Below are 18,174 nucleotides of genomic sequence, written 5' to 3'. Positions count from 1 at the left end.
AATATTAAGTTATTTTTTATTTAAAATAATGCATAACTATAAATGCAACAGTTCGCTATATTATCTACTAAACAACAAATCTAAAATCGTTTTCTACTCAGCCGGTAACAGATTTCTTTTTATAGTTCCTATATACATCTAATATTAAACGTACATTTACCTTTTTACAGATATTTACATTTTGAAATAATTTTTTAATTGTGTGAAATAGTTTGGAATTATAGTAACAGTAACACTTATCAATAAATTATTTTTTATTCGATCGTTAGTCGAGTGATCTATGATCGGTAAGTAGATCGGCTAATCTTGTGGCGCCGTCTACTAAGCCGTTTGAATGTTTCTCAAACCGATGCAAGTCTTCATAACCGACTGAGCGTGGCGCGTAAATTACAATAGCGCGGTTGTTAGTGCACTATAATAGCAACAATTACTTTCTTTTTGACACTTGTTGACTAGTTAATCGGCAGAATCTCACCGACGTAATATAATGGGCTGATTTGATCGTGACTATTAATTTGAAGTAGCGGAGGCCGCTTTTTTGAATAAGTTCCACAATCAGTGTCGTACACTTCAATTACTATAATACCTGCTAAGATGGATGATGGAGAGTCGATTAACATTCTATACAGCAGGTGAAACTTGTATATCTACTACTAAGTGCATACCGATGTATTTTCTTATCAATTGATAGCGCGGTAGCATTCTCGCTTCCGTCCTCTGATAACGGATATTGATAGGACTTGTTGCGATCTTGACCTTTGACGGTTTTCCGGTGATTTCTCGAAACTTTCACAATCGATTATATAGTAAACATTTTTTTTTATTTTTCGTCAAAGATTGACTATACAAGGCCCGGTCAATTAAATTAGCAAATTTTTTTCTATTCTATATCTATCACTTATTCTTAAAATAATTAACTTTTTGATTGTCTCGTAATCGTAATTTTGTTTAGAGATAACGCAAAGAGAAAGTAGTTCGATATCGAGAGTATTTGCATATATATAAATGAGAGCATATTCGAGAGATAACAAAGTTGCGATCATACAGCACGCGCATTTCTGTAAGCTTAATTAAAGCGCGATTACGTGAAATTTAGCACGGCAATTAAGCGAGTCGAACGATCGTAAATGTTACGCTATCGATGTTACGCGACGAGTCACAACTTAGCGCGATAATAACACGTTGGGCCCTCGGCCGGTCCGTGTCGTGGAAAATTTATTGCGAAAGAAATCGGCGTTTTTCCTTTTTTGCGAAAGACTAAACTTTCTCTCCGGCGGTAGTATTGCCAAAGTATTACGCGTGTAGCACAGACAGTTTCAGGGCGCAATAAAGGTCCATCGGTGATCCGACGGACAGTTGTTACTTAATTAATCAGCCTCAAAGCGATGCGAAACGTCGGGGCGAACGATCAGAGAGATATAAAAGCCGGTCGGGCCCGACGGTGCAACGTGCAACGGTCGGTTGTGCGTGGACGTTAATTAATCACGTTGCACCCACTTCAATTATTCGTTTCATGCAGGATGCGCTCGAGCGCGTGGGTCATTATCCAAAAATGTACCCATCTCTCGTGCCCTCCCCCATTTTCTCTTCTCTTTCTTTTATACCTCTTACGCGGCCCAATAACCCCCATTGCTACCCACACGCTGTCATAATTGTCACCGATTATTGCCGCGATGGTCGAAAAGCGCCATTATTTGGGTCATCTTGACGGAACTGGAACGGAATTATTGGCGATTTATTATTGAACGATCCGCCGCGCGCGTTTCGCTCCCTGTACGACGAACGGGCGGTATATGGAGCATCGAGTAATTACACGACACTGCTCGAACGGCGAGCGCGTCAATTGAAGCCGCCGTAAGTTTAATGGCGACGAAAATTGCCCCCATCTGACTATTTCGGAAAGATATCGCGATATCGCTGTACCGTGTCTTTCCTGAATCAGTTACTCGGTAGTGGCCGATTTTATGTTCCGTTTCGAAGCCAAGATAATCGAAAACGTGTTTCGCAACGACGACCGCGCGTCGGTGTTTTTCCACGAGTATTTTCTACGAGTGTTGCGCGAATATTGACGACCGCGGATACAAGCTGGCGTAGAATGCAATCGTCGATAAGAATGCAAAAATTATCGTAGACCTTGGGTGAGTTAAGCGGCGAAAAATACAACCGCGATCAAAGTACAAAACGTTGTTAACACGACGGTGGAACGGGAGGATGTTGTTGAGAGGGACCGCCAGGGAGGAGTAATCGTAACAATGTACACGGTCGTTCTCGTAACCCAATTACATGGCGCACCGCCGCGCGCCGGCGGATAAGGCGAGGAAGTCGCGCCAGGAATAGGAACGAAGCATTATGTCGGCACCTATAACGGCGACAATCGCGACTCGTGAAATCACGGCCGATTCTGGGAAAGAAATTCCATCGAGTTTTAGAAACCGCTGTGGCCGCGTCATTACCTCGCGAATCGCGGCGTGATCGCGCGATTGTTGCGAGCGTGCCTGGTGAACACTCGACATCGGGTGTAATGGACTCTGAGGAATTTGGTAACGATCGATCGATCGTGAAAGTGGCAATAGTCGTGCGACCGAAATGCAAAACTCAATGCAAACGAAAACGGAATCTTACTCGCGGAATCTTACGCTAAATGCTTGATTAACTCTGTCAACTCCTAGAACTTACATTGAAAAAAAAAAAATTAAGATACCAAAGCACATTATTCACATTTGAGAAATATCCAAAGCAAATTGTTCATACAACAGTTATTTAGTTAGTTAGTTATCAAATATATCTTTATGAATAGGCTGCAATTTTGTAACCGTATAATATCCAAGTTTTACAAATTTTAATTCATTATTTTAAAGGCGTGATCCATCTTATGATTTTTTGGTAATAATAAACAACGATATAATGATTTGCCAATGATGCAAATCAAATCAACTGTCCTTTTATGTATAACATCAATATCATAATTACATTAATATCTACGCATGAGAGATACCCGCGGAACGAATACAATGTTACATCCGGCCAACGTGCTCTTCGATACCACCGGCGTTGAGCGCGTGTCATGAATCGCGATCGGGAAACCATTTCAAAATCCAATTGCAAAAGCGCGAATCGGCACAAGGCGGTTATGCTCGTTAGCTCTCGCCGTACTTCTCTTATACCCGATGCGCAACTTTCCATCATAATCGGTCGTCACGCGATAATCAAGGCGACGATATGCTGACCGCTATCTGATGTGCCGCATAGTCGGATTCTTTTCGCAATACTTTAACTTTAAGTGTTTTTATAAAAATCCAGGTCGCAATTACCGAGCTACTTAATTTGCAGTTGACCTCGGTTGGGACCTCAACTGGTCAGTCGGGATGATACCGCACGTTGGATCGTTAAACGAGTTAAAAAATTAAATCTTAGGTTAACGGTTTTTGAAATAGAAAAAATAAACAAGTTTGTTCGTAGGAAATTATTAGATGCTGTTAATCGAGAATCCAATAAATAATCAACAAGATCTTTATTCACACAGTGCAATTTAATGCGGCACTTTTGAATATTATAGAATTTTCTCGGAATTTTCCTATTGCGTCATTTAGTTCTTCAAAATAAAATTTTTTATTTCTAATCTTCGAGTCCGGATTTTAATAATTTTGCACGATAAAACCCCCTCGATTTCACCTTGGAAAAGATCAGAGTATAAGCTTCTTTGAGCTCAGTTCAATCACTAACGCTCACTTGGTATCATTTCAATCGAGTGTGTTTATTAGGTGCTAAGTAGCATTTACGGGGGCACACGGGTGGGTCCCTCGAATTTTAGAACGTCTATCGCGCGGAACTGCGCCCACACCCCCGTGAAAGCGAGTAATCGCCTAATCGTGCTCGACCCCACGCGTAACACCCACTTAATGCACGATAGATTTATCACGGGCAAAAGGAAGAGACGGTCCTCCCTGTCTGAACGCAACATCTGTTGCGCGATTAAGTCCCTCGTTTAATCGATTTGCGATGCTGCTCTGTTGCAGAAATCGTTGAAAGAAATTTTCGATTCTTGTGACAATTGCAATTTACATATAGTACACTTTACTTTAAAATATGCATGAAGTAAATATGCGCGTATAATTGACTTTTAACGATTCGAAGACTTTTAAGTAGACCGATAAGTTATCGCATATACCTTTTTTTGTCGATGAGAAAACAATTTATCGACGGTCAACTCTTCTTCGCTGCAAATTATGACTGAAATATGCATCAATGATCAATATCTATAATTTTCGTTTTTAATTTATATACAACATTTATTCAAATAAATTATATTTTTGCATTATGACGATTTGTTTCGCTGGAATTCTTACATTTGATTGAGGTGTGCTGTAATATCATGTGAAAATTGTGTTTTCTCCAAATCTGGTACAATTACAAATTACTTCGCATAACCTTCGGAGGGGCCATTCTACAATTTCACTCCGTAAAAATGGCGATTCAGTGTCGCTTGTGAGTTGCCTTTTTCTCATGGCGCGCAGTCGTACAATACAATGGTCGACGTTGTGTTACGCAATGTGCGGTTTCGAAGAAGAAACCGTAAAATGCCCCGCCTTCTTAGTGTTAATATATAACGGGTCACGACAAACCTAATAAACAATGCCTGAGAGACCTTGGAACGTAAGGCGCGATTGTGCACGAAATTACACTTTATATGCAAATTACGCTGTCGTTGTTCCCACCCTATGACGTGATATCTACTCCTTATAGGAACATTTCTTATCGTCTTCATATAGATAGATCTTTATCTTGATTTTCATTCATTGTCGTCGCCGAGAAATTTTTTACAAAAGTATCACCGGGTAGAACATCGATAAAGTTTTACGACCTAACTATGCAATTGGCCTCTTGCCATCTGTCGTAAAAATTTTCCAGCGTTTATCATAAACTAGCAACATAATATGTTATTTAGTTGGAAATTATTCTTTTTTTAAATCGCCTAAATAAAAATAGATATAAATTTTATTTATCAAAAATCTAAAGAACGCACTTGTTTAATTTGCTCAGAGACAGTGTCTGTTAAATAGATAAGTAATCAAATTAATCCTTATTTTTGTATAATTTTTGTGTTAATTTTTTTTAAATTGTTAATAAGTGCATTTTATCGCGCGTTCTAAAGGCGATTAATTAAATATATGACGTTATTTTAAGAGGACAAGCTTATTCTAACATGGATGTTGGAAAGTAATTGTGTGTAACTGCGTACTATAAAATACTGCCGCCAAAAATTGTAAACCCTGCAATTTATTTAGCCCAAGAAAACGTCAGCCCGAAAGAACTCGTGTTTGAAATATCGTTCCGCACGTGCGAGACGCGCGTTTCTCACACCCATCAGCGCGCGGCTCGGTGCCAAACGGAAGAGAAAGGAAGGCGAAACGGGAGGTGACATCCCGCGAAGGTCACCGTAGGGACACCTCGAGGCGTCTTACCTTCCGGCGTGAATTACGAGACGACGTGAGGCAGGTTTCGCTCCACTTCGAGCCGTCGATTAACCCACATTTTCGAGGTGTACTGCGTTTTATTATTATTATTTTTTTTTGCGCTATTGCACCTACGCGCGCAGTCATTTATGCGTAACGCGCTTTCTCCGTCTCTGTCGCACCTTCCCAGATGAATGCAGCAATATTATAGACACGTGAACCCGCATGCTGTTCACGCGCACGCACATAAAGAAACGGTGTCGTTGCACCGCGCACCGAACGACATAACTCGGCATAGTTTCAGTAGACCCGCGTTGCTCGCGTTAAACGCTTCTTCGCGCTGCAGACAGATTTGTTAGAGTGAATCAGCAAAGCGCTGTGATGACGGCTAGCGTATACTTACTAAGCCCCGCGCGCTCATTCTCGAAGTCTAAACATACGCGAAACGAATGAGTGATGTCGAGGAATTCCGCCATTCACCGTTATGAAATTTTAAATTAAGAACGAACGTTCAAATTTAATAATGCGTGTAACTTAGAAGTGTACCATTAAATAATAGTAAGGGAACTGCGAGAGCGTATCATCTGTTAAGTAACTGTAATAGGAATCTATAAGGCAGACATTGAACTTTTTACATTTTTAAGTGAATTACCTTCGTCAATTGTTATCAGAATTATTTGGCGGTCTTTGAATATTTATTAGACGCGGATTGAAGAAGCGGGTTCCTTTTTGCAAGTCTCGAGTCCGGCCGTTCCGTTACCGCCGAATAAATAAATTACAGTTTTACTGTAACACATGATATTTTTTTTCACTGACATTACGGTATATCCGAGGTCGATCTATCCCTAGTTCGGGAATCTTGAACTGGTCGACCAGGGGCCACGTCACGTACGTGTTCTTCATGAAAAACGAAGTGGGTGACCCGTCGTACGTACCGACATACGTACTTATATGCTCGCTCGAACGTGTACTACCTGTACTGCGTAGAAATGAGTGGAAAATGTAACTGTACCTTCGGTTCCTCCTTACGCGACGTTATTATTCATGAATTGTCATAAGCCGGATTCTCGAACCGGCAAATCGCCGATCCCCTCGACCGACATAGCTCACAATCTACCTACCTGCTTGCATATTTCTCTTTTCTGCATATTATTGACATTCTTTTTTGCGTATATTTTTTTCTGTACTTGGATGTTGCAATGTGTCAAATTAATAAATGGCAATGAGACTTGCATTTTCATCACTAGCAAAATATAAATGTATAATTTCGTGCTGTTGTTTTTATAATCTTCATGATTTATTCATTTTTGCTCTCACGGATGTTTATTACGTAACAAGAATAAATATTATGCTAAGGCCACGTTTAACCCTTAATCGCAGACTGCTGGATAAAAAAAAAAATCGATTTCAGTCACACACATGATTGATCTGCATATCTACATTTCACATTTGAATCTAGCTAGCACTGTATTGTCGGCCTTTCTATTGTTGAGATAATCAAGATCAGCTGCCAATCATTATAATCCGTGTATAGAAAGCAGTCATTATCGATATGATCGTCGTAAGCGGATCTGAGAGCGCGGAGGACGTAGACTAACATCTGCATTCCTAGTTGAACATTCGCTGCTAGGAGACGATCGTAATAAGAATGCCAAGCGTTTATGGATCTGCTCAAGGACGCTGAGGTTGCAACCGATGACACGAGTTCATTAGCTCAGAAGAATAATGCGACATCCGCGCAACAAATAATGTAATGCTTGCGCACACAATGGTGCATACTTGCGATGAAAGTGGATCGTATAACCCGAGCGCGCCGCCGAGGGAATTATACTTAAGAGGCTCGTCAGGCCAATTAAGAAACGCGAAATAGTGTGATTTTATAACAAAAAGGGACCATTAAAGCGCCACGTGGTTTTTATATTGTTCGCACTAGTTTATTTTTTTATGAACGTGACTTTTTTTTATGAACACAACGAGCATATCCAGGTGTTAACGATCATTTTATCGCCCCCTGTAAACGCCTCTATGTACGTTCTTTATCTTTTTGAGGGTCGTCTATATCTACAAAGTTCCGAAAATACTATTCCTTGAAATTTATTCTGTGATAAAAGTCTTTCGGATGTTTTATACCGAATTTTTATACCAAACTTAAAACTCCAGTATAAAACATTCGAAATTGATCTCCTTTTGAATTTCTTGATATTTTTATCCTTATCAGACTGCATAAGATTAACGAGATATATGGACACATCAATCAATCACGCGCGGAATGTACGAAGTCCGTTATAATGCGCTGAAACCAATACGTCGCGTATGTACGATGTACAGTTACGTGTTTCGGAGTACGTGAGATGGATTTAATGATAAAATGGCAGATTAATGCGGATATGTCTTTTTTGTTTCACCGCCGCATCGGGTGTCACACGGTAATTCACAGGTTCCGACGTTGAAATACCGACCAGATTCCTGTTCCCGTTGCATCGTGTCGCGCTCATCAACATGATCGATTCAAGGGCAAGACAGGAGTTCGGATCTCCTTGACTGGTTTTTTTTCCTCGAATAGCGTGAGAGAAAATTAATGAGCCGTAGACGGTGAGAGTTGCATATACTGAGATCAGATATCTCTGAAGAAAAATGTGCTCCACACAGATTAACGTGATCAAAGTGATCTTCATGGCATTCATCGCACGCGTCGCGACATGCGAAGTTGTAATCCTAAACGATTTTCTATGCCTAACGATTGTACGCCTTTTCTGTGTTATTTGACGGTTGAACCAGAATTTACGGCGCGCGATGCTCTGTTAACGACTGTCTAAAATTAATTAATCATTAGCCTGTGTGTTAGGTGAGACTTATTACAACTCGCGGATGAGTTGCCGCATGATTATACGAAAATATGAATTTCTCTGGGCATAATCGCCTATCAGCCCGCAAATTAAACTCATTACCTTCTCCGTGCCACACTTTTTGTATAATTATATCGGATCTTTTCTAATTAACTGTGGTTTAATTTCTCTAGCATTATTACATAGGAGAAGTAATTGTTACTTCTCAAAATTTTTTCAAAATTCTATATAGATTGTCGAGAGAAATAGTAAAGTTTTAATATCTACCCGGCAAAATTATCGTTAAATTATTTGCATGTATCATTTACTTATTTCAATAATTTATTCTTGGTTCTATATTTTCTTAATATAAATTTATTGGTGCTAGCGAGACAATGAGTGTTTCAGTTTCAATTAAGGAAGTTAGCTTCAATAGGTTAATAAATTTTTTAATGATTTTATTAAAACATAAAGTCCGTCCTGAACTACTTCGTTACTCTCGTCAAACCTTACGATTAGCTTAATATTTTACATCGTAACGAAACGGATATTAAACACACGTTCATTAAGAATAATTATTATTAGCGTGAAATTACGATAATTTAGCAGTACGAGCTGGTGATTATTTCTCTGAGCTCATTATCCGCGCGTACTGATCGATGTGTTTGCGCACGTTATAATTAATGGTGACGTATGCGAATATCATGGAAGAGGATCATGGGATCACGTGGCAAAATGAATGGGCGGGCTGCGCCGAGCAATTAATGAAATACCGTCTGCACGTGCGTAAACAGAGATTCGCACGCGGCACGAGCGAGAATTCGCTGCACCCTCCGCTCGAAATGCATATGTGAGTACAGAGGCCTCTTGTCCGTACCGATTGGAAATATGTATCGAGAGGTTGGCGCATTTTTCTTTTCGTATACAAGTGACATTAAGTTGACGGTGTTGTGATAAAAGCGGTCTGCGCTTTATCAAGTCAATTAATCGCTTTCTAAATGACTTTCATAGATTAAACTGGAGCAATTTTTATGAATACACTCGTTTCAAGTTGATACTTAAAAATTGTGAATACAATTTCCAAAAGAGAAAGTTTCATTACAGATGATGAAAGGGGATGATTGTATATCAAAATTAATTTTATTATAGTTCTCTGAGAAAGTAGAATAAATATAACTTTGCAAATTATTATTACAATTATTATTATATTATTTGTTATTCGAAGATGTATGATTTTCCTATTTTTTGTGAAGTTATAGACATTGGAAGCTAAAGCTGCACGGCCATAACCACGGCCATAAAAAAACATCTTTTGATATCTCTTAAAATATAGATATAAATATCTTAAGAACTATTGCGCCGTCGTTTTCATTCCGGATTTCGTTATTATTAGATGAGTTCAAGAAACTTGGTACCGCGCGAGTAAATTCATATAAAGTAGAAAGATCAAGAGAAATATCTTTCGAGCTCGATATATTGTGTGAGGAAGCATTAACGTGCTATCTTCTCCCTTTGACGTGCGGTTAACCGAGAAGAAAAATCTAGTAGATAGGTGACGGTCCAATGATGACGGTCTACACCAATGCGCTTTACCTCAAAGTGAAACTTTACACCGGACGCAAACTCGCGAACGGAAAGCGACATGTGCAGGTCCGATAATGTTTTCGCAAAAGGCAAACTGCGTCCATTAATGAGCCATGCGGGTTTGCTTTCTTCGATATTGAAGTCTGACCGCATATATATGTTTGAAATAAACATATACCACAATTACAAGAAAATTAGAGAAATATCATTATAAATATAATGTAAATTTTTTACGGTTCTTTTAAACATATTTGATTAAAGTAAAATGTAGAAAATTAGAAACTAGATATGGCTAACGTTTAACTCATTTTTTATATAAAACAGAAGCACAAAATAGAAACATTGTATGAATTACGTTAAAATATTCATATATATCCTAGCTGTAATATAACTTATATAAATTCAGTAAAATTTTATCAATAAATTGATCCAAATGAATTCTTTTTGTTGTCGCATCATAGTGAATATCAATCTGGGAGCTGTTACATGTCACAATTCGATTTTTCATGTATTTATGAATTCCATTTCTAAAAATTTGCAAGATAATTTTTCCAGACAAATAAACCCTAATAAACTTAAGTCCCGCTATTTGTCTTTACTCCATGACTTGCTTTTAATCTAAAATTATTTTTCTGTATCTCCTAATCACATACAGCTATAAACGACTAATCCTTTGCTAACAGATCTTTGCGTCATATACCAAACTTTCAGTTTTATTTGTTTTTTTAATAAACCGCTTTAATCGCTACTTCTGATAATAGAATGCATTGCGTTATTGGTTAAAATATATCAACGAAAATTCTTATAAAGAAAGATCCCTTTTTTGAACTTTAGTTAGTTCTTAGTCGTCTCTCAAAGTGATCACACCTTCGACTCATCACTTGCTCTGCGCCAAATAAAGTCTTCTAAGTGGTCAATTGCCTACGTTATTTTTATTAATACACTACGTTGCGTTTCGCACGTAACAGAGCACAGTTTTTTAGAAAATTGTATTGAAAATTTCTGAGCTGATCGTGATCCAAACTAGCGCCGTTGGCACGGTTTCTCTAAACACTTACGTTTTCTATAAGAATACCGTCTCGACAAATAATACCTTCGACTCCCCCGCATTATCTGCACCTTCAGTGCCCCTCTCAGATCTTTTCCGGGCCCCTCCCAGTCTAGTATCAATTTTCGATAATTTCCAATAATTCTCGGCCGTGCGTGTGCGGTATCGCGGTCGTAACCGGTCCGCGATCCGAGATGGTTTCCGAAAGGAAAAGGCATTCCAGGCCGCGAGTGCCGGCGATCGGTCCCAGCCGATCGCGATCGGAGGACGTTGGTCGCGGGCCGTCGACGTCAACACACGAGCACGCGTGTACGCGCATCGCGCACGAAAGGAGGCATGAAATCGGCGCAGCGTGGCGCGCGGTGGCGAGAGATTCGAGCACCGGGTGAGAGTTTAGACGCGAAGCCGCGCGGCTCGAATGGAATGGCGGAATGGAGCGGAATGGAAGCCCGCGCGCGTGTATCCGTCGTTCCTCACGTAGCCGCGTGTACACACGTGTCCGTACGATAGCAAGCGCGCGCGCGCGTGTGTGTGTGCACGCGGCGTGCAGCCGTATCGCGCACACCGCGCGTCGGCTGTATGGGATTAGGTGCCGGCGCAGTAGGCCAACGGCGCTCGACGCCTGTGCGTCTCTTTTTCTGCTCGCGCGTGTCCGACCTACGCTAAGTCAGCGGTGAACCACCGTTCATCGTCAGTGATCGATCGGAGTGAAAACAGAGAAAAAAAAAGGGAGACCAGAGAATTTCCTCTGCGCGAGAAATAGGGTGTACTTTCTCCTCCGAAGACATCGTGTTAATTTGCCTTGAACACGAAAGCATAAAAAATAAAAATAAAAAAAAGGAAGAAACGACGTTATAATTGATAAAATGAAAAATGTTTTACTCGGCAAGGCTCTTACGCGAGTGTCGAATTAATGACAGTATATTAATTTAAACTGTCGTCTGTGAGTTTTATTTTGAATGAAGATTGTATTTTTCTCCGATGATTTTTGTCCATCTTTATCACTTACAAGTACCTTTGTTTGTGAGATATATTTGCGTGCTCCGATACTGCGCCAGACGCGGCGTCGTAAGAGATCTAACGAGCACTAATTACGGTAATGTAATTACGCGCGACGCAGCACGCGCTATCTCCCTCGATCGCTTTCGCACGATGCTCATGTTCGAGGATCGATCGCGTGACGTCGGTTTTCACAAGGACAAATTGCTTTACAATGGAGCTCATTAAATTTAAAACTCTTGTCGTAATTGCGTCGGCTGAAATTGTTTCTCTTAAATTTCGCGCAAAGTGAAACTCTCCCGGAGTGAACAACGTACATCATAAAATACGAATTACAGGAAAAAAGTACATCGAGATCTGCGAAAGCGAATTCTCGTTGAGGAACAGGATTCGCAACATGTGAATTTTTGGACCTTCGATATCAGGGAGAGCCTCAATGTTCTTCCTTTATCGCGAGAAACTTCATTCTCGTTGGACGCTCGTCTGCTAATTGTAAAGAGCGAAGACTGTTATCGTATGATTTACGTTTGAAAAGGCATTTGTGTTTCTTTCTGGAGCACAACGTGACATGAATACAAATGGGAATTCACATTCGATCGTATGAGCGGTTTTATTCCGGATGTGTCCGCGGAATATAACGGAGAAGATTTCCAATATTCATTGTCAGTGGATATATTTTAAAACACTCGATGACGCCGCGAGGTTTTCGATTCGCAGTAAAAGATCGTGAATAGTTATTATCGATCCTTCGTAATTACGTCACTTCTTTATTCACGATTCTTAGCTCATTCCTTGATCGAGATATTAACAGTGAAATTTAGAATAACATATGCGCTGTAAAAGATGGTTGTTAATTACTTTTACGATCTAGTCTCAGACCTCTGAATTAGTCTGTACATTACTCTATTAGTCTGTACATTACTCATCCAAAAAAAAAAAAAAGATTGAGTTACACAGTAATAGAAATGACATTGAAAGGAAAATTGCTTTCCTCCCAACTAATTATACGGAAGATCGCTCAAACATTCGACCGGCACGGGACGTCACGCCGAGACGTTAATTAATAGCCAACTGGCACACGCTGCATGTCCAACTCTGACGTCCGAAGCTTGAAAGAGGGATCAAGGAAAAGCACTGCATTTCCTGAAAGCCCGTCGTAAACAATAATTGTCACAGACATCGCAGATTTGACGCGACCTCGCACCTCAAATCTGCGTGGACTTCTGCAGACGGATTTCCCGCGAAACGACGCGCATATATATTTCGGCAATTTGCGAGATTTCCGTCCACCTGTCCGTTTCCGAGGAAAAGAGAGATAAAAAAAAAACATGAGAGATCCCGAGGAGTCGACGATTTCCCTGGCCGAAGGAAGGAAGTCGGCGCGTTCCGTTTCGTGGTAAAACGTCGCGTCGCTCGCAGCGCGACGATGACGTGCGACGCCTAGTTATTTCGGATGTATATCAGCGAGGAGGATAGTGGGGACGACGGCGGCTGCCGTCTGATCTCCGTACGTCAGTGCGTCGACGTCGACGAAGCGCGCGAGACGTCGCCGCGGTTCGAAAAGCGACGAGCCAACGGCGACGACGACGTGGAGCGTCGCGAGGGCGACGAGGACGCGACGACGCTGGAGGTCGACAAGCGCATCGTGCCATCGGGCGTCCAGAGGAAAGTCGATGGTATCGAGTCGCCGGAGAAGCCGCGAGAGTTTCGCAAGAATCAGTCCTGGAAGGGTCCCTCGCGAATTCATGACGCGCACGCGTTCAAGGGATCTCGAAGAAGCGCGAGCTTCGCTTTGAGTCGAGAGATCGTCGAGGCGACGCGCGAAGTTTCGGGCGAGATCGTCGATCGCGGAAACATCGTGGAGGAGGATGGGGATACGACGGTGGTGAATCCGCAGTATCGCGACACGTTGACGCGCTCTATCCAGGCGTCCTCCAAGATCGAGGCGCGAAGACGCGTTCTGAGGAGAAGCGTCTCCGCGCCTGGAACCGGCGAGCAGATTCTCGCGGACGATTCCTCGAGGAATCAAAGCGACGAGACGGCGAAGGATACCAAAGAGCACACTCGCCTCGAGGATTCATCCTTGGAGCGAGGTACACCCCCCTCGTCGAATCACGACGTCACCGACGGCGTTCAGGTAGTCAGATATCGTCCGAAGATCGAATTACGGTCCAGCAGACCGCAGGAATTCGCGACGAAAACGGAGCAGTTGATCGCCAGGCGGTCCGTCGCGCCGCAGCTTGATCTTGCACGGCGCGCGAGAGCTTCGTCCTTCGTGATCGAACGGAAGAGACATCGGCTAGGCTCGAGAGCGTCCTCAAGGTCCACCGAGGACCTGTCGCAGTGCACGATAACGAGCGACGCGAGTGCCGATGGAATGCGGAATTGCGGCAGCAACGTGGCGGGCGTTTGCGAGGACGAAGGTTGCGTTCTGCTCGGGGTGCGGTCTCTCGAGGAGGCGCCCCAAATCAGCCTGGTGCCCCGGCAGGACGGCAGGTGCACCAGGAGAGACCGCGAGCGGGCGAGGATTCTGAGACGCAGGAGAATCAACGGCAGGTCGGCCTCGGTGCCCAGATTGAATGTGAGTGGATTTTTTTTTAGACGTTTGAGACATTTCTACGAGAAGCTATTAATTTCGGTAGCGAGTTGTCTACAATGAAAATGTTTCTTTTAGTCGCAAAGGTTGTGAGCTTTGCCCACGATCATTGATGCGGACAAGTAGATATAGAAAAAGTAATCGTGAAACACACTATACAGAAAATAACTATGAAGCACGATATGTAAACATGTTTCAGAATTATCGCCATTTTTTAAATTTGCGGATTATTGAATTGATAATTGCTAGTTTTCGGTTTTCTCTATCAGATATTTAATTGAATTTGATATTTTTTTGTAAAAGTATATATTTTTAGTTATTGATATCATAACTGGCTTAATAACTCAACGTCCTGATAAAATAAAATTCTCGCAACATCACGTGTTCTCGGTACATTGATATATCATTTTTCCACGATCTATGTAACAGGTGGTAATTACTAGGGAATTACGGATGTGAGTGCTTGGAACCCGTTTTACCAGTTCGTGATTTATAATAATCTGCTGCGAGTAACCCGGAAACGCTCGCCGGTTTCGGATAAAAAGAAAATAACGATTTTTACGAGATAAATAAGCGTTTGCGATAGAGCGACTAGTCTGACGGTGAAATATCGTCGATGTATGCAAGCTCGCAACGATGCTTCCCGCGGTCGAGCGTGTTTCACGACGCGAGAGAGTGGCTGACCGCGCACAATTTTGAACAGCCGTTGTATTCTTCATCGCTCGAGAAGACGCGGAACTGTCTCGCTGCGCTGCGTCTGTCTCGAATCTGCCTCGGTCGTTGAATGGATGCAAATCGGGATGCATTATTTCCGGCGGGCCGCCTCGGGGATAGGTGGTGCGTCCGCGCTATTCAGAGCGTCTTTCATGTGCGAATAAATCGCGCGAGGCGACGCGACGCGACGCATCGCGCGAACAATTGCGCAAAGATGTGCTCGCGGAGCAATCGCCGCGTTCTCCTGCGGCGATGCACCCACACGGGCGCGTCGATGTGGTATTTAGATGTGAGTCGATCTGTTGTTGCGCAAAGCTCCTTCGAGTATTTGCGTTGGCGAGTGTCTCGACCCGAGCGGGAATTTACCTGGCGCGGCTGATGGACGCGCGCGAGCAATTCGCCTCGCGCTTGACACAAACGCGCGCTGGCAACCGGCTCAGAATGCGCACTTGAATTTATGCACGGGACACGTTGCGAGATGTTCGCGATCGCGCATCCATTAACCTCTTACACATTTTAACCCTTTCACGTGTGTCGTACCGCTCGATCGTGATGGTTGAAGCTTCTGGTCCGTTAGTTTAACGCATAATTATCAGGCCTCAGTATTAGCGCGAACTTTAATTAAAATTTAACGGGGAGCAAACTTGTTTCGCTCAATCTACTTGCTTCATTGCAACCGTAAATTATCATATTTATTTAAATCTGAATATTTTTTAAATAAATAATGACTGCTTAAGGGATCCTAAAAAAATATTAAAAATTCTTTACTATTTTTTTTGCGGTACGTAATAGGCAACTAATGAAATACATACAGAGAAGACCTTTTACAGAACAAAGCCGCGCATTTTCAGTTCTAATTTCATGAACATCGAAAAGTCGCTTTGCATATATGCAAAGCTGCGCACTTAATAAATAAATCGCAACTGGAGATTCTTTAATATGGAATTTCTCTTACAAAAATCGCCTTGATAATTGTTTTTTATTACGTTGTTTTTTTTCGGATACACAGTACGTTTGTTTGCATAAATATATTACATTTCGCATTTCAATTTCGTTCGGCCAAGCGTTATCTAAGCTTTTGCGCGTGATCTTCGACACTCTTCGGAGTATCGAGAAACGCATGTCAGAGATAACGAATGGTTTTTCGTGAGTGGTCCAGACTTATATCGATAGCATTAGCGAGTGCTACGACCCGGAGCTAGAATTTACCTGGTGCATCTTTTCAACACACACACGCACCCGGCACGTCTCGGGCGCCGGCTCGATATAATACCTGCTTTGCAGGGGACGTGTACTTGAATTTAAGCGCGTGGGTGAATCGCGCGTTTTGCGTCGAGCTCGCAAACACACCTAAAGAGCCGACTTTCGAGCAGCGATCGTGGCTTAAAGCGACCGGCTTTATGTTTGTTATCTGCATTGGCATGCGTCTTATCGTCGACGAGTACGAGCTAATGTTGCTAATAAGGACTGCTCGGTGCATTATGAAGTGACGCTATCGTCGCTAAACGCGAGGCATTAAAAGCATATCTCGATAGTACACGTATTTGCGATGCAATGGAACGGTTTTCTACTACTGGAATTTTTACCCGCAAATCGAATATCTGAACGCAATAAAATTGCGGTGACTATGCCTTTCGTAATTCTATCAGGAATTGAAAGAACATTTTCGGAATTGTTTGTTCTCGTTATCAAGTACATCATGATGGTTATCTACTGATGTGCTCAAATTCCGATAATGATGAATCGCTAATTTAATCGAAATTTTATTGGATGATTAACACCTGTACTATATATCTACAATATCTGCAAATGTTATTTTTTGACGTTGTAGATAATCTTATACGATTGTTTTAATATAGCGATATGACATCTCTTCATTCAAAGAAATGTAAGATAGAAACAGAAAAATATCACAAAACTAATTAAAATGTAAAATTATGATAATTTAATAGCATGGATTACAGTGTGACGTAATATTTAAATAAACGTTTACTGCATTTGATTCTTTTTTTGCCTAATTACGTATTATTATACGATCAGCAGGAACAGGTTTTTCGGTCTTGCAAAATTATGCGTAACGTCACAAGACGATGAGCAGTTTTGCAGAGACTATATTATTTCGATCGAAAAATATGTGAAGTTTGCATTTCATGGAATCGTATAGAATTACACAATATCTTTTCTGGTTTTTACAAACAGTGTTTATTTTTAGGTATTGTGAAAAGAATCGCATGTTAAATATTAAATACATAAGAAAATAATTATTTTATTAAATTTAGTTATATATACATTGACGATCGCATTATCCGTTGTGCGTGCTTTTTATGATCGTAGATGCATAAAGCGCAGCAAGTATATATTTTCAGTTGGCATCATTTAGAACTAGAATAATGTTATACTATCTCGTATGTAAGTAGATATACATATGTACAGAACTTCGGAACTTATACTCTATACTCTATACATATTTTTGAAGTGAACGCGATTGATCAAATACATTCGATAATGGAACATTGTTTAACAATTCTTAATTATTATTAGTAGTTTTTATTTTGTCAAATTAAATTTTTTCTATATTTAACATTTTGTATTTAGATCCTGCATTTGATCTTTCTTGTTAACAATTTTAATTATTTTAACAGAATATTGTATTCAGTATCAGAATATTAAATATGTTTGACATATATTTAAAAACTTGAAGAGCTATTTAATATTAATATTAATTTTTTGTACAATACAATTTTAGAAAAATACTGAAAAGTTTGTTTAGAGAATACAGAAATACGCCTAAAAGAGAGAACTGATAAACTGGTTTAAAATGTATAAAATTATTAATTACATGCTTGTACCTCAATGAAGGTTTGCTACTCAATTATCTTAAATTCAGCATCTTATATGAGAAATTGGTAAACAACGTTTATAAAAAACGAATCAGTGGGCGAGATCTGACGAATT

General features: G+C 41.0%; 1 protein-coding gene across 3 annotated transcripts in view; it reads left to right on the top strand.

Annotated features, from left to right (window-relative positions):
* Positions 1–18,174, top strand: part of LOC112462483 — a 291,597-nt gene that overhangs the window by 244,827 nt on the left and 28,596 nt on the right. The gene's annotated exons all lie outside the window — the stretch shown is intronic.

Source organism: Temnothorax curvispinosus, unplaced genomic scaffold (genome assembly GCF_003070985.1).
Source record: "Temnothorax curvispinosus isolate PA1 unplaced genomic scaffold, ASM307098v1 QBEX01012454.1, whole genome shotgun sequence".
NCBI classification, from domain to species: domain Eukaryota; kingdom Metazoa; phylum Arthropoda; class Insecta; order Hymenoptera; family Formicidae; genus Temnothorax; species Temnothorax curvispinosus.
The sequence above is the reverse complement of the archived record's forward strand: the minus strand, read 5'-3'. Positions and strand labels throughout refer to the sequence as shown.